At 42.7% G+C, this 18,385-nt stretch overlaps 1 long non-coding RNA gene across 1 annotated transcript in view; it reads right to left on the bottom strand.

The window, feature by feature from the left end:
* Positions 1-906: 906 nt before the first annotated feature.
* The window catches only part of LOC308474413, a 30,446-nt gene continuing 12,967 nt past the window's right edge, over positions 907-18,385 (bottom strand). The window contains exon 2 of the long non-coding RNA XR_013984709.1: positions 907-1,132. This is a non-coding gene — a long non-coding RNA (uncharacterized lncRNA). The remainder of the gene's footprint in view (positions 1,133-18,385) is intronic.

Here is an 18,385-nt window from a genome sequence, read left to right as displayed (position 1 = left end):
ACCAGTGATGGGAGAGCACTGGATGCCGAGGAAATGGGAGTGTGTATACAGCCTTTTTCAAAGAAACAAACAAAAAAACCCCACTGTACTTCAAAGTCATTACTTGCCCCTTTGAACCCCGATGGTGAATTTCTGGGAAGGTCCTAAGGGGGCAGAATTCCTTTTACAAGAAGAAAATGCATAAAAGAGCCTTCCTGAGTCACAGCGCAACACCCTCCTTTTGGTAGCAATCAACTCATAGATGAGTGGGATTGAACAATGTGTGATACATCAAGCCAGCTGCAAGTCTTCAGCGGTCGAGACTCATATGATATCTCACCACAAGCTCAATAAACCTATTGCTTTAGCGGTCTCCCTAGGACCAGAAGATCATAAGGCTGTAGTTAACTTGGTGGGTTACAATTTTGTGCAAGACTCTTGCAGAGGAAGTCCATAGGAACCCAGAGAGCATTTTCTGTTGTTCACCCTTGGTGCCTTCAGCCACCAATGGGAAAGGGCCCAATGGCAGGCAAGCAGAGGAGGCCTTGACTCTTCCTCTGGTGCTGAGGGAAGAAGTCTTGGTGAAGTTGCTCCCTCTGATGAATCCAGGGACAATGGCATTTCCCTTCTGCGGTATCTCAGCTTTGCCATGTCCAGTTTTTCTTTGCAGTTCACACAAGCACAGGATGTTTTCTCCCACCCGTGGCTCTCTTTTGGGGAGTAAGAGAGGGATGGTCCCTTGTCACTCAAGGGCAGGCAGGTTTGCATCCATTAAGGGTGGAATGTAAATGGAGGCAGGTCCCCTGTGTGAGAAGCGGAAGCCCTCCCTATGCTCTCAGCACTGGCTGCTGGAATGCAGGCCAGGGAATCTCATTAGGAACCTAATACAAAAAGGGCACATAGATCCTGGGTTTGCAGGGGGAGAAATCAGATTAGCTTCATTACTTTATTCTGCACCTCACAGCGCTTCTGCCAGTGGACAATTACATTAGATCAGAAAGGAGATCAAAAGGCAAAATCTTCCTGGAACGCCGCTTTTCATTGTCTTATTGGTAGTGAGGTGTGGAGGTGGGGATAATTCATGCAGATGGAGGCCACATCCACCATTGCTAACAAACAGGTTTGGGATAAGCCATTATTTTAGAAAGAGGGTCTGTAAGAAAGAAAGGAAAAAACGTTACTGCTTCATCTGCTAAAACTGAGAATCTCATGGAGGTGTTAGCCTTCACAGCAATACATTCCCTCAAAATTTGGCCACACAGCTTTATTAACTCATTGTGCATTTTTGTAGGTGTGCAAGTTAGCATTACCTCTCCTGGTTTTCAGTTAAATAAAAAATTATCTCCTGCCCCAAAAGGAAACAGGCCTATCTTGTTAGCTGTGGTACTGGTCAAGAAGAGAATGGCCACATGGCCCACAATACACAATGGTTTGTACTACAGAGTACAGCTGGAAACCCGTGACCAAATAATTGTGGTACTTAATTCTGACTAGATTAGAAAAATAATCTAAATTTATAACCCGTTGGCTTAGTAGATACAGTGCTCTGATTTTTCCAGCTGGGAGCCATACCATAATCAGAGCAAATCCAGTTCAATAAACAAATGACATTAGTATCCCATGTCTAGTATGAGAAGTGACTACTCATGGGAAAAACACGACAAGCTTTGTGTGGAAAAATGCCACCTTGTGAGGTTGTTATTTAGTCTTTGGCTATTTGGTAAATGTATAGCCTTTCCACCACATACTATTCAAAGTGGCTAGCTACAATAAAATACAAACGCAAAAAAAAAAAATCCTCACAAAAACCCCCAAAAGAACAGGTGAGGTAAAATACATTAATAAGACTAATTTTTTTTAAAAAAAGCTTTCCTTTAAAAAGGAATGGCCACAATCAATCAGATTGTGATGATGATTTCATTTATCAATCTCTTCCTATGAGGCATTTCAAAACATATCATATGAAAGTTCTATTTCAATAAAAATGCCTATGGAAGATAGCTAGGGAGAGAGAGGGTCAGGCAGCAGTTCCAAAGCCTAGCAGCAGAAACAAAAATGCCATCAAGTTCTTTGTGAAAGGTGCTTCAGATATTGGTGGGACAGACAGAAGAGCCTCTCTGATGGGTCTTAAAACACACTGGCCGGTTCATATGAGAGAATAGCATATTTCAAATCTTAATTGTAATGGCCAACACTTAGAATCATGCCTGAAAACTGACAGGCAGGCAGCAAAGATGTGATAATCTGGGAGTCACATGCTGGCTTCAGTTAATTGTCTGGTTGCAGCTTTCTGAAGCAACTGGAGTTTCTAAACACTCTTCAAAGGCAGCCCCATGCAAAGCGTGTTGCAGTAGTCCAAACAAGTTATAAACTAAAGCATGTCATTGTGGCCAGATCTGGTAGGGACAGGTGTAGTTTGTGTACTGTCCTTAGCTATGCAAAAACACTCCTGGCCACTGCCACACCCTGGGGTTCAAATTGCAGGCCTAAATTGAGGCGTATATCCTAAACCATTTGCACCCCATCCAAAGATCTGCCTTTCTACTGAACGAGAACATGTCTATCTTGTTCATATTAATCATCAGTTTGTTTGACTTCATTGATTGCTATGTGGGAGGGTGGAGGGAATTTAACCAGCAAGTTCTCTTAGATAGGACAAAAACCAAACCAGCCTCAGAAACCCTTAAAAAGGAGGGAGATGAAATCGCTGAGGAAGAAGCAGAACAACAAAACAAAGACAAGACAGCTCAAGGCAGTCAATAGCACAAATAATTCAAGAAGAATAAGGAACCATTTTTTCCCTCTTCTCCACCGACACACACAAAAATCTATATTGTAAAATATTACTGACAAGAACGTCTGTTTTACAGTCTATCAAATCATTTCAAAAAGCCTTTAAAGGGCGAGATCTCTCTAGTAATTTCAAGGGACATCAATATCTGCAGATTTTATGCTGTGTCTGATAAACCCACTTGAGCTGAGAGGGATGCCTGAGTGCTGGATTCCTTCCTCTACATTCAGGGGTTTTGAACCTGCCGCCTGACAGCTGCATTCTTGTGGCCGAATTTAAGGCGAGTATCAGGGAAAGATCAAAGGGAGAGAAGAGTGAAAGGGGGGGGGGGACAGAGATAAAAGTCGAAAGAGTGGTCCTCACCCCTCTTCCCCCAGAAGCCTATTGGGCAGGTAGGAAGTGGAATAGGGAGGTAGGGGGCTGTCAGAAATGGGGAGACAGAGAAGGTGGCATAAGAAAGAAAGAAAGAAAGAAAGAAAGAAAGAAAGAAAGAAAGAAAGAAAGAAAGAAAAGAAAGAGGCTCCATCTGTACATTTTAAGCAAAAGGATACTACTTTAAAAGTAATGGCTTCCACCAAATAAATCCTGAGAATTTGTAATTTGTTAAAGATGTTGAGAATTGTTAGGAGACCCCTATTTCCCCTAACAGAGTTACAATTTCCAGAATGCCCTGGGAAGAAGTACTGATTGTTAAACCATCCTGGGAATTGTAACTCTGTATGGGGTCTATGCCTGTTGTCTTTGTCCATGGAGTTTTCTTGGCAGGGATACTGGAGGAGATTCTTGAGAGTTCCAGGGACTGCAAGAAGATCAAACCTATCCGTTCTTAAGGAAATCAGCCCTGAGTGCTCACTGGAAGGACAGATCCTGAAGCTGAGACTCCAATACTTTGGCCACCTCATGAGAAGAGAAGACTCCCTGGAAAAGACCCTGATGTTGGGAAAGATTGAGGGCACAAGGAGAAGGGAACGACAGAGGACGAGATGGTTGGATAGTGTTCTCGAAGCTACCAGCATGAGTTTGACCAAACTGCGGGAGGCAGTGGAAGACAGGAGTGCCTGGCGTGCTCTGGTCCATGGGGTCACGAAGAGTCAGACACAACTAAACGACTAAACAACAACAACAATGGGGTCTATTAAAAGCTCTGAGCACTCCTAACAAGTTCCAGTTCTCAGGATACTTTGTGGAACGCCATAACTGTTTAAAGTGGTATAATAGATCTTTAAATGTACAGTGCAGATGAGGCCAAAGGCAGTCTTGTGGTCACAAGGTTGTGTCCCTGGCAGATTACTCCCAAGAGAACACAGCTCCTGACATAGAAGAGGTTCCCCACCACCCCTGATCTAGAAATTCCCCTCACGTGCCCATCCTTTCCTGTTTCAGAAAAGGAGCCCATTGCAAATCCCTTCCGTTTCCTTGCCCGTTAACTTCTAAGCTGACAGAATATGAAACAGGGTTTAAAGGCGAGATGTTCTGACAAGGAGAATTCCTTGTTTAAGAGTTCTAGTCATGAGGCACCCTTAATTAAAAATTGTATTGATTTCTCTCTTCCCTCCCTACTTCCTACTCCTAATGACAGGCACTGCTGTGGAAGTCCCATTGTTAGTCCGGTTGACAGTTTAAGTAGTGAAACAAAGGGCATTTATGCAGCACTTAGTGCAAAATTATTACTGATTAAAAAGTGATTTATCATGGTAATGGTATCTGCTTAGACTTTGGTGTATATAACACACACACGCACGCACACACAAATGGAAGTGAAGAACAACAAAAGAGTGCCCCATTCACTTGATTCCGGATCCTTAGCCGGATGCAGTTGTTGATGGTAGAGATTGCTCACTAGATTTCAGAACAGTCTCTGAGAGCCAAGGTGATACTGTAAGGTACATACTAGGTACTCCCCTGCAAGCATATGCAGCAGTAGCCAAGCACAGCCCTACCACTGGGCAGAGTGAGGCAAGTACCTCCAGTGGCAGAGGCTAGGGAGTGATAGCGAGGTGATGGAGGGTAGAGCTGTGTGTGCCATGCCCCCTGCCCCCTTAAGCTAGCCTCCTCAGAACAGGTTCAACTGCTAGTCTGTACATCAACAATACTGAGATGGACCAGTGGTCTGCGTAGGCATAAGACAGCTTCCTATACTCATATTTTGCATACCATTGCTAAGTCCTGGCTCAGCCCAGCCTTTCTACCTGTTTTCTACTACTTCTTACATTGGGAGGCCAACACAACAGCCTCTTTGATACCAAAGAGGAAAAAGGGAATGGGATCAAAACTGATACATCAATTAAACCATCATGGCTTTCTCTTCTTGCCACATTCTTTTTATTCTACTGTATGCCAAGGATGGGAGCCCTGTAGCACTCTGGACGATGTTAGGCTCCAACTCCAGTTGGCTTCAGCCAACAATGTCCAGCAATCAGGGATGATAGACGTTGTAGTCAAACAACATCTGGAGAGCCACAGCTTTCCCATCCCAGACATATGAAAACAATTGCCTCACTTTGCTTAAAGAAGCAACAATCCACACAGCTTGATGCAGATAATTTATCACACATATGGGATTTGGGTTCATTCAGTTGACTAGGCTTAGTACTTCTCTTGCTAAGGTGGCCGACATGTGACATATATCCTACTTCACAGGCTCTGGCCCAAGACAGGAGGACTATCCATGCCAAGTCTGGTTTAAAGATAAATAGCAATAAAAGGAAGAGCCAGGGCTCTGAAGTTGCCCACTGACCATTAGCACCTGCCTTGCAGACTTAGCAGGTATGCAGGTCACCTGATCACAGTATTTCCCACTATACTGAGATGTACCGTATTTTTCGCCCCATAAGGCGCACTGGCCCATAAGACGCACCTAGTTTTTTGGGGGGGAAATAAATGAAAAAAAAATTTCCCCCCAGGTGCGAGGCTGGGGCGGGAAGCTGTCCCCCGAGCTTGTGGGGCTGGCGGCGGGGAAAAGCAGGCTTCTCCCACCGCCAGCCTTCAAACTAGGTCCGGGGACAGCGGGAAAGGCGCGCTGCGCCTCTCCCTCTATCCCCCAAGTTTGCGGGGCTGGTGGCGGGGAGAAGCAGGCTTCTCCCGCCGCCATCCTTCTAACCAAGTCGGGGGACAGCGGGAAAGGCACGCTGCGCCTCTCCCTCTATCCCCCGAGTTTGCAGGGCTGGCGACGGGGAGGAGCAGGCTTCTCCCCGCCGCCAGCCTCCAAACCAGGTTGGGGGACAGCGGGATGGCGGCGTTCCACCTCCCCGCTGTCCCCCGAGCTTGTGGGGCTGGCGGTGGGGCTCTCCAGGCTTCAGCGAAAGCCTGCATTCGCCCCATAGGACGCACACTTTTTGGAGGGGAAAAAGTGTGTCCTATAGGGCGAAAAATACGGTATTTCATCCCCTTCTTTGGTGATGCATTCCCCCACCCCACTCTTCCTAGGACGGATCCACTAGTAGCACACTGTAATTATGTACATTTTGTATGTGCTGAAGAAAGTAGCTGTATAAATGACAGCTAATTATGAAGAACTCTCCTGGGCATTAGTATCATTCTACCTGACTACTTTTAATGCTGTATACCTAGGCAGCTATCGCAGCAGTTCATTTCACAAGAGAATTATACTGCTGACCCTTCAGAATTAATTTACAGAAAAGCATAGCAATCCTCAGTGTAATGGAACAACCACCCATTATTTCAAAAATAAAATGGGGCACAATCCAGCCACCTGTAAGTTGCTTTGAGTCCCCTGGAGATCAATGGGAAGAGATGAGTGCTTGACTTATAGTTATTTTTCCTTTGTATTATCTCCATTTATCCAGGAAACTTTCAAGTGATGTTACAGATATCCACTGTGAACCAGCAAACACAGGTTTGGGATTGATTGATTAATTGATTTACAATATCTATGCTGGGGTCACCAACATGGGTGTCAAGTGAGCCTGCTAGTATCTGTTTTCATATTATTGTGTGTTGGTGACGAGGGTCGGTCTGTATGATGTCCCTTCTATTTCCTGGGATCCTGGATCCAGCAAAGGTTAAAATCTAGAGGAGGATTCCGTTGTTGAACTAGTCAGGCAAGTTTCGTTGTGAGTTGACATATGTCCGGAATATCCCGAACATACTCAGATTACTGTAGCCCCCCCTCCAAAAATAGCTTAACAACTTTCCCAAAATAAAGCAAAAGCTCAACAACTTTTCTGTCCGGATTTTCACTTTTTGAAACATGGCAACCCTAGAGTTAATAGACCTAGGTATCATCATTAGATGAAGCTGATAGCTAGAGAGACTGAACCATTCTTGATTTCTGCTGGAATCCAAAGCTATGGGGGAAGCAAGACTTCAAATAAGAGCAGATTTATTTTTATTTTATTTTTAAAAAGCATTAACATTAAGATTAAAATACAGAGACAAAGCAAATCAGATCAGCACAGTAGGCCAAATAACTGTTTCAATAAAGTAGAAGTTTCAACAGCATAATATTACGACAAAAGTTACGGTAAGTAAAATGCAATAAAGCAATCTAGTTATTTTTGCACTGTTTTGAAAACTATTTTAGACACCCTTATATGTTTGCAAATCATATTGGCATGCATGTAAAATGCAAAGATTTGTTGCTGTTGTTAGCAGTAGTAGTATTTCTGAAGCAGGAGGAAAAGTCATGCCTTTTTAAATACAAAAACCTACTCTTTTCCCTGTGACTTAGCAATGTACAACACTGAATCAAATAGTGCAAAAATCTATGGCCCAGGCATGCCCTCCAAGTGAATCTATGCGATCTGTTTTGACATAGCTGAAATCCAATTTATATTACCAAAGGATCTGGCAAAGTCCTTTAAATTTGGCATCAAGATACTAAACAGGATCTAAACCAAATGAAACAGCCAAATTGTTCATGGTGGCAATAAAACCTGCACATTAATCTTGAGTTTCAGGACAAAACAAATGTGCCATAAAAGGACCAAAGACAACAATAAAAAGGAACAAAAAGAAGCATCAATTAAATATAATAGGTTTTTTTTAAATAAAGAAAAACTAAAATAGCAAGCACCGCAATGCCTCGCAACAGTAGGAACGAGAGTGCAGGTGAGATCTTTGCCAGAGTCAAAGCCCTGCTGCCTGTGCTGTGATCTTTCAGACTAATTTTCTTAGCAGTCTGCATCTTCCCCCCCCCCTTCCTCGTTGACAGACTGCGGCTGTGCTAGTGAAGTGGCATTTATTGCATAAGCAGGTGTCCTAGTGGAGATGCAGGTGTTCTCTCCTCATTCTGGCATAATCTAGTCCTATGGGGATAAATAAAGTTGCTTCTCTGTAGAAAATATTTTCTACGTGCCCTTGAAGACAATGCTTGAAATTCTAAGCGCCTGATTATGCAATGGCATCTGAATGGAGCTTGGCCACCTGAGTGCTGATTTCAAGCAAGGGAGCTGTGAATTCGCAAAGTGTTAGCCAAAGGCTAAAGTTGCAGTCCAGCACTGTGATGCGCAATTAACCAGTGCAATCCTATGTGCACGGAATGACGTATTACAGTATACAGTGGTACCTTGCGTTAAGTAATTAATTCATTCCGGAGGTCCGTTCTTAACCTGAAACTGTTCTTAACCTGAAGCACCACTTTAGCTAATGGGGCCTCCTGCTGCTGCCGTGCCTCCAGAGCACGATTTCTGTTCTCATCCTGAAGCAAAGTTCTTAACCCGAGGTAATATTTCTGGGTTAACGGAGTCTGTAACCTGAAGTGTATGTAACCTGAAGCGTATGTAACCTGAGGTACCACTGTACACTGGTGTTTATTCTCAAGCATCCATATGGTTGCATCCTGAAGCAACAAGCCTACGTAGACTGCATGATTAATGTAATATTTAATTTGGCTCTAGACTTGGACTATAACTTCCCTAGTTGTTGATGGCTGAGTAAGAGTACCCATTTCCCTCTGCAATGGTGGGGAGTGGTAATTGCAGCCTCCTTGGCCATGGAAAGCATGCACTTCGTCCTCCTGGTCATGGCATGAAAGGAGGGGTCACTTCATGCTCCTCTGGTTGCACTAACAGCTGGGAATCACTTGCAAGGCTCAGTAGCCAATCGTAGGTGCTGAGGAGGTGCAGCTTTGGAGCAGACCTGAGAAAGAACTTCCTGTCTCTGGTCTGATCCCTGTTCTGGGGTGCAAGTGCCCTCGGTGGCATGGAGGGCCTTCCACAAGCTTCAGCTGGTAGCCCAGCTCTGACATCATCTGGGTACAGTCTGGCTTTAGTCGTCTACGCTCTGGTAACTTCCAGGTTAGACTATTGCCATGCATTGCACATGGGGCTGCCTTTGAAGATGGCCCCAATATGTAGAACTGTCCATGTTTACACAGCACAGAAGTTAAGGCAACATCCTTTGGTGTATGTGGATTGGTTCCAATTGTTCTATGAAGCTGAAAGGCTTTTGTTTTTTGGTCTTGAAATATTTTACAGCATGACCTGAAGTGACACTTTATTATCTTATAGGAACGAGCAGATAACAAGCAATGAGTCTTAGTATCTGACAACATTTAATAGACAAAATGCAGCGGTAATTAGTATTTGAAAGTTGAGAGCTTATGAAGTTTTGTGACTGGAACCTGGCAAAAGAAAAAAACATCAGAATCTGGAAAGCAGAGCGAAAGGGGTCACTTTCAGACCACAAATGTGAGTTCAGGATTCAAAATTCAGAATTTGAACAGTGGGAATAGAAAATTTGTAAACATACATCTCAGCCTTCAGCACTGAAATGTAACTTACATAAAAGGCTTTGCACATGCTGCTAGATCTCCATAAAAGCCAATTGTTAACAACATGAACCCAATTCCCCATTCTGTCCACCTTAAGTGTGCTTTCCCATCCTTGCTGAAAACAAGGATGGTATTCTTTTCCATCCAACAAAAGTCCCCCCCCCCCCCCTGCAATTCATCATCATATCCTACACTTTGGCTCTTTGGTTTATAATAGGGAATGTTAGGATTTGTCCATAGGAAGAGAAGGCGGCAGATATACTTTTGCCTAATGTTCTCTTTCCTGTATCTCATGAGTTCCCATGTGAGCAGCTGGAGGTAATGAAAGGTAGGAGAGAAGCGGCTTGATAGGATTACCTAGGAATTAAACCCATTCTTCTCTACCTTGCTTCCCCGGCTCCCCCTTCTATGAGGGTTTTTCTTAATAGGCTTTTGAGCGAGGAGACAGAAAGAAGGAGTAGAGGGCAACTTGCATTGTGGCAGATTGGAGCAAAAGTAAAAAAACTGCCCAGGCTGGGGGCAGGAAGGAGAAAGCCTTCTTTCCGATGGTTGCTAATGGCCTGCGGAGGAGCTGCACAGCAGTCATTTCACAGATAGTATGGCAGGTCACCGCGACAGATGTTCCCAGCATATGTGGAGAATTAATTACCCACTAGTAAACAAAATCTGTGATGCGGAGAGTCATTTTATCCAAATTTCTTTCGATTTTGCTGTTATTAGGAGCTTAATTTTTCTTGATCAGCCAGGCTCTCTTGAATTAAAGCGTTCCTTAATGGGCTGCGCCGAACGTTTTCTGAAGTAAAGTGTGGAGCGAAAGTGGTAAGGAGGAGGGGGCTGGGGCGAGAGAGATGAGTTTAACTGGAGATGAGTTGATTGGGATGCCACAGTGAGCGATTAGGAAATTATTTGATTAAAAGGCTGGGTACTGTTCATATAGGATTTTTTAAAAAAAGTATTCTTACAGCCAACCTGTATCCAATAGCATTTTCACTCCATTTGCTGCATATTATGAAACAGCTGGAGCCCAGGGGGTACATTATAATGTTTCAAGAGGAAGGGCTTTGGAAGGGAAAATGGCTGCGTTTTCATTCGCTGTCAATATTCGGATGTGTTAATGTCGGGGGACCATATTGTGCCATTGAATTTTAAGCAAAACTCTATTTAAATCCACGATGAAATTGGGTTAAAAAAAATCAATGGTGGTAATAAAGGCCTTGCAACATTAGAATACTATTCATATGTTCATGACCCAGATAGTGGAGCAACAAGGCCAGGAACCACATGCTATTTCTCACACACTTCCAACCCACTCCTTATGGTGAAGTAAAGCATGGATAGAAGCAGATTGTCAAGGGACAATGAGAACTGAATGTTCTGAGGCAAAGGTCATTTTACAAGTGTGAGTCTCCTTCATTCTATGGAAAGGATGCAGTTGTGTTCTCAGTCCTCTAAGCAAATTTGCACACGATCTCTCCATTCATGTGCTGAACTTCTGTTTCCCCAAGAACACGATTCTTCTTCTGAATTGCTGTGTTGTCCATGTTTACTCTTCTTTGGCACCACCATGTAATGCTTGCTGAGTGCTTGACGCAAAACAATGTGCCGAATCTCCACAAAATGGATGTGGGTAGTTGGCCATATTTGACTTTGAAGGTGATTATGGAGTTGAAATCTGTGGCTCTTATCAGTGCTGTATCTGCATATTCTAAGGTATTCATTTTCATTACCAACACTTGTTTGATACATTCTTTGGCGTTAAATACAATCTATACATCATCTTATAATAAGTTTCTTTCAAGCCGTAACGTACTGTAAATCTTATATCTGTTTTCCAAAGCTTTTCCCAGGCAGCAATATCTATCTTGTGTCCAACATCTTTTGCCCATCATTGTTGTTTTAACCATTTCATCCTTCGTTTCCCATGCTAGCAACAGTTTATACGTTTTGGAAATTAATTTCTCATTGTTTTCATGCAAACTAACTTCAAAGTATGATCGTTGCTCAGCAAATCCATTCTTTAAATCCTCTTTATAAATTTCATTTAACTGGCGATATTGAAACCAGTTGCTCACTAGGTTTCGTATTTCATTAAATTTTCAAAGCTTACATTCATTTTCATGGTTACGACGGCAGCTCTGATCCAGCTGCTGTAAGCAGAGCCTGCAATTTTGTGCCTACTATTCCACTTGCTTCCTGCCCATTACCACTTGTGTCAAGTTAGCCAGAGGGCCTGGTTACCTTCCCTCCATCAGAAGGAAAAGGAAAAAACCAAAATCCACTACTGACTGACGGGGGGGGGGGGCAAGTTAACTTGGGAAGGGAAGTGTGGTACTCCTGCAGTGCTCTTAGGTAACTGTAAAGCTTTTTAGGGTTTCTCACTGGTTAATCAACTGAAACGGTAGTTGACTAATCTACCTAATAAACCTTATTTAACAAGCTAGCAATTCTATACCAACAGAAGTGAAGGACAGTGAAATTTCATCCAGTATTTTAACACTCCTTTGGCTGAAAGATCACCCAGAAGAGATAGAGAGACCCAGCAGCATGAAGGCTGGTACAAATCATAAGACACTTAGTTACAGCAGTGATGAAGAGAGGAAACAGCATGCCTGAAACCAAGGATACTTTTTATTTTATTTCTTGCTCTACTTATTGATTTCCTGTCTCTGTTTTTACAGGCTTGACCCATCGCAGGAAACACAAAATTCCTTGAATAAAAAGGGATTTGATATATAACACCAGCTTGGGTTATATTTCTACTGCTAGAGTCCACATATTTATACGGGCAAAAGCTTATTGCACCTGCTTCCTCCGGCATGCTCGTTTTAGGGGGTTACAAAGAATCCATCACCCTATCTCTCAGTATAGAATCGTCAAAGGCAATTTAGATGTTCATGATGAAATTCTAGCTTACTGGTTTCAAGAAGCCAATGAGAACGTTGCTGTTGGTGGCATTGAGTGAGGATTACTATTTAGTTCAGTATAGCCTAGGAAGCTGCTTTATAAGGAGTCAAACTATTGGTCCATCTAGCTCAGTATTGCCTGCACCGATTGGCAGCAGTTCTCCAGGATTTTTGACAGGGGTCTTTCCCAGCCCTACCTGAGGATTCAATCTGGGATCTTCTGCAAGCCAAGCAGATGCTCTTGTGGCACAGGCAGAGTTAGGGAAGCACAACTGGTTTGCCCACACTGAGTGCCAAGCCAAGAAGGCATCACAGCAGTCGCAACAAGAATGACTTAGAACAAAAAGTGAAAGCTGGGGAGCACCGAATTTTGGCATCGCAGGAGACACAGATGAAATGTAAAAACACAAGGCTTCTGGTTCCGCTCTGCCTTAATGGAGGCAGCCCAGGTGGGACATCATAGGTGAAGGAAAAACTAGGATGACTGAGGGTAAATCATCCTTGCAAATCCCCCCCCCCCCGGGACAGGGAGAAAGCAGTGTGTTTTGGTACCTGGCTCTCACTCCAGCATGCAATGTGTGGGGCAGGGAGGTGCTGGGTGCAAAAGCACTTCACCTGGTGAAAACCCTCCAACGCCGTCATTAAGAAGCAGAGGTTCTCCTGTTAATTAGAGCTTAATTGGACTAAAGGACACACATGTGCGAGAAGAGATGAGATCACAAACTGTGGAGCAAACCAGCTGCATGACTTTAAGGTTTGAATTTGAGATAAGACTTCATTCAGTGCAAAAGACGTGGGGGGGGGGAGGGGAGTCTATGGTATCTTTATTTAAACTTTTCTTCTTTACATTTATGATTCAGCAACCCTCCTCTGAATGTTAGTTCAAATTATATTTGTACAAGTGAGGGTGGACGAAATTGGATTATAAATATGGAGTATAACATCAAATGGAACTGTGTATGTAAAAAAAATAGGGAAAAGGGAGCAAAGCTCTATTTTGCAAAAGGTTTACTTAGAGCTGACTCTTCCTCATCCTTTATTATGTTACAAAGTGAACTGAATAACGCTAAGAGAACTTGGAATTTAATTTAATTGGAAGGATAATCAGCTGGAAGGAAGGATGAAAGGAGTCTGTGAGCTGCCAAGGAACTGATAAGATTATTTACTGAGTCATCTGCAGTTCAACAGACTGCTCTTCTTCCCAGGCTGAGAGAAAAAATGGTGACAACAGTTTATTTACTGGGACAGAGTGACTTTTGCAGCTGTCATTAAAGTTCTCAGTGCAAAACAACGAAGCACTGGATGGAGATATGGAGAAATTTCTGGAACAACAATGGGATATCAGCTTCGCCCAAGGCATGATGGATAACAGCAAATCGGGGGAAAGAAAGACATAACATCTTAGAAGGACAGGAAGAAACACCATGGGCATAATAATTGCCACACACAGGAAGAACAAAGATATAGTTTGAGTTCCTCACTTGAAATTTTATAACTCATTTAATGTGTCAACACGAATAGAAGTTGTTAATATTGCATTTGTTGTATAAGGGATAATTATTATGACTGGAATGTAATTGATTTTGGAACACAGAAATAAAATAAACCATCAAATCATCAAATCTAGCATGCAGGTGGCCACTTTAACTAAATTGTATAATTCAATACTTGAATGAATGGTATTAATAATTGTATTATAAATTTGTATTGTTATAATGAGACTATTATTGGACTGTAATTGAAAACTAATACAAAATTATTCAAAGAAAAGAAAAGAAATTTGAAAACGCAAAGTCTGCTTCTGGAAGGTTGCCTGGAAGAGAATGTGCCCCTAGGGCTAAAAAAAAAATTCCCACCCCTGTTCTAGTGGGGACATGGAAATATTTAGAAGAGCAGATGATCTTCACAATAGTTCTGTGGGCTTTACCTGCCTGCTCTCCTCCTCTGTAGCATGGAAGCATCTCAGTGCACGGGAAAGAGACTTTGAAGTTGGCTAAGATGTAAATTTGAAGTGATTTGGAGGAGGACAAGCACCTCCTCCTGGTCTTCCAAAATGACGAAATGATGGTTGCCCTGCCACTATTTACTCCTCTCAAAAGTAATATAAATGATTAGGTGTAAGTCAGATGGTAGAAAAATGCCATGCCAGCAAGTTAGGGAGAGCGCAATGTAAACCAAGCAGTCTACCAACACTCAGAGGTCATTAACTGCCCCCCCCCCACAGGTAAGGTAGGCTGTCCCCTGGATTCTCTTAAGTGCTGCTTATGCCCAGAAAATGCTTAGTTCAAGAAGCATCTTGTATGGACTTCATCTGCTCTCATTTATTATTCCCAGCAATAGATGATTAGACCAATTCTCTGATTAATCAAAGGCTCACTTTGTCACCAGCTGTGTGAGACCAGAATTTTAAATCAAACGCCAAAGGCTGGAGCAGAACAATCCCGAAAAAAATTAATTTTTTGCAAGAAATATTTAGCAAATAAAGTCTAATTTTATTTTCCACTCAAAGTTCGTTTCACAGCCAGGCGTCATTTATCCCATAATTGTCCACTTCAGTTCCTGACACACAACCCCCTCCCTGTTTGCTTCTACAGAAACACTTCATATTACTAACTGCTGGAAAGAGCATGCCTGCGTATCCTATGTGTGCAATTTTCATGTGGGGACTCAGTTCTTTTCGTCTAAACACATTTTGCAAAATCTCTTTCCTCTTTCTTTCTTTCTTTCTTTCTTTCTTTCTTTCCTTCTCGCCCTTCCCTATCTCCACCCTGTGTGCCCATCTTTGCCTCTCCCAATCTTTCCTTCTTTCTTCCAATGTGGACTTTGTCTACAGCAGGTTTTTGGTTGTTGCTGATGTCGTTTACATTTGGATTGGGGATGACGACATAGAATTTATATACAGTGGTACCTCGGGTTAAGTACTTAATTCGTTCCGGAGGTCCGTACTTAACCTGAAACTGTTCTTAACCTGAAGCACCACTTTAGCTAACAGGGCCTCCTCCTGCCGCCGTGCCGCTGGAGCCCAATTTCTGTTCTTATCCTGAAGCAAAGTTCTTAACCTGAAGCTTTATTTCTGGGTTAGCGGAGTCTGTAACCTGAAGCGTATGTAACCCAAGGTAAAGGTAAAGGGGACCCCTGACCATTAGGTCCAGTCATGACCGACTCTGGGGTTGAGGTGCTCATCTCGCTTTATTGGCTGAGGGATGACTAAGCCACTTCTGGCAAACTAGAGCAGCACATGGAAACGCCGTTTACCTTCCCACTGGAGCAGTACCTATTTATCTACTTGCACTTTGTGCTTTCAAACTGCTAGGTTGGCAGGAGGTAACCCGAGGTACCACTGTAATTTAATATACTTGTTAGTCACTTGTTACCTGAAGGGCTCCAAGTGACTTACAACATATTTAATACATTTATATTAACACATCATGCCACAAAAATGAATATGAAAATGGAAATACCCGCGTAACGGCCAGTTTGGCAGTTCACTAACAAAGCAAGGGCCTGAGGAAAAGAAGATAAGTCTTTTCCTGGAGCCAAAAAGATGTTAGTGAAGGCACCAGGGAGGCCCTGTTGGGGAGAGCATTCCACAGATGGGGAGCAACAACTGAACAGGCCCTCTCCCTTGTCACCATCCTCTTAGCTTCCCTATGACGGGGTGCCTGGACTTATTAAATAATTGTAACAATCATACTGGGGTGACGGTCACAAATATAGTGATTTGGTTCATACCAGGGCGTGCAGGGCATCTGAACACTTATTTACAATAATTTTTACACCTCCTGCCAAAGCAAAAGTCTGCTCAAAGGTGATGAACTGAACTGATCTTTTGATGATGATGATGATGATGATTATCAATATTTTGTCTGCCTGCAATGCATCCGTGAAGTCTAGCAATGCCTCTTGCTTGTCTGGATGAGGGACACAAAAGTGTGGGTAGACAGAAACTAGCCTACAGCAGAAAGGTAACAATTTCATTCATTGCTCTGCCTGCTTTTGCCTTTGGCCCTGTTCACCATTCACCACTGGCATGTGGCCCTCAGAAGATTGTGCAGGGGAGAATGCGGCCCTCGGTCTGAAAAAGGTTCCCTGTTCCTGTACTATTCTGATGGGTAGCAGCTCTCCAGGCTTTCAGGTCGAGGCCTTCCCAATAATCAGGTAATTACGTCTTTTAACTGGAGAAGCTGGAGATTGAACACAGAATATTCTGTATGCAAAGAAGGTGCATTAGCCTTGGGCTTCAGTAACTCCAATAAGCAATTCCTGAGCTAGCTGAACATTTTTTTTCAGTCAGGTAATACTTCTAGCTGTTCCTCTGCTTTTTCCTTTGAACTCTCCAGAATCCTATAGCTCTCTTTCTCTTTGGCGATCACTCATAGCCGAGTAAGATTGTCTTCCATAAACACTGTTTTAACAATAAATCCATAAGTGACTGTGGAGGCAATTCTGGATCCACACGTCCTTCCACAGTGGGGACATTGGTTTCCGGGTAGGAGTTGATCATGATGTGGATTTGCCAAGTGTGCCTTCCTTTTAGCATGTTTCTCCCTTGTGTCCTGAGTTCAAGTGTCTTCAAAGCCCATGACACCTTTGGTAAAGGCTGTTCTCCAGTTGGAGCACTGGCAGGCGAGTGTTTCCAATTGTTGCTGTTTATACAAAAAAATTGCCTTGAGACAGTCTTTAAACCTCTTTTGTTGACCACCAGCATTACGCTTTTCATTTTTAAGTTCAGAATAGAGTAGTTGCTTTGGAAGATGATCATCAGGCATCCACACAACATGTCCAGTCCAACGAAGTTGATGTTGAAGAATCATTGCTTCAACACTGGTGATCTTTGCTTCTTCCAGTACACTGGTATTAGTTCACCTATCTTCCCAAGATCACCGACTAATACGCTCCTATAGCATGACTCACTGAAGGAAAGCTTTATTGGAGAAACTATACTCATTTGCCCTCGTAGTTTTCTCCTTAAACAAGCAATGCAAGCTTACTTCATGCCCATGGGTTTTCCCCTCGGCTTTTTGATGTTGTGATCATTTATACACACATATTTACCAGAGAGGTAGTGTTTGTCCTGAACTTACACTCAGAACTTCATCCGTAGGAATAGCAAGTGGTAGGCGGGTTACTTAAAGGATGAAATTATTTCCATTAGCAAGTTACCTAATGGCACTACACATTTCTAATTAGTCACAGGTTCAAATGATACTGTTATTGGTTTATGCTTCAGGGCATGAACAACCTTGAATTAACAGAATAAACTTATTATAAACTGGTAATTAAAGGTAATTATAAAGTAGGTTTAAGAAATCAAGTGATACAACTGGCTTATAAGAGAATACAGAGGATTGAGATTAATATTGTGCGACATAATTTTGGGCCTTGAAACTAAATTAATGTATATAATATTTAAATGCATTTTGTAAGAAAATTTTGTAATTGCGGGAAGACATTAAGGGATCATTCATGGCTTGTTGCATTGATGGTAATATTAATTCATGCTTGATATACCTCTTGATTATCATCAATATACAGCTAGACATGAATTAATTCACCTTGGTTCACACACTGTCATATTTGGGCTTCATTACTCTCAACTTTGCTTTGTATCCACTGACTTGGTTTGAAGGATCCTAAAATATCATGTTCCATATGTAAACAGGTACGTTAGCGCATGAATTCCCCTAAAAAACACTGGAGGAGATGAACATAATTTGAGAATAGGCCTTTAAAACTTTTTCTAAAAAACATGAGAGATGGGACCTGCATAATATCCATAGAAATTGCATACTATAATAGGGGTACCACTGCCAGAAGGCCCTGTTTTGCATGTTGACCAGGCTAATCACTTTTACAGGCATGAGTTACAGCTGGTTCTCTGAGCTAGATGTCAAGATATGGGTACAATTATATGGGTGCAAGTGGTCCTTTAGGTAACCTGGTCCCAAGCCCTTCAGGGCTTTAAAGGCAATAACCTGC

This window comes from Podarcis pityusensis (genome assembly GCF_964106645.2).
Source record: "Podarcis pityusensis genome assembly, chromosome: 3".
In the NCBI taxonomy this organism is placed as follows: Eukaryota; Metazoa; Chordata; class Lepidosauria; order Squamata; family Lacertidae; genus Podarcis; species Podarcis pityusensis.
The sequence above is the reverse complement of the archived record's forward strand: the minus strand, read 5'-3'. Positions and strand labels throughout refer to the sequence as shown.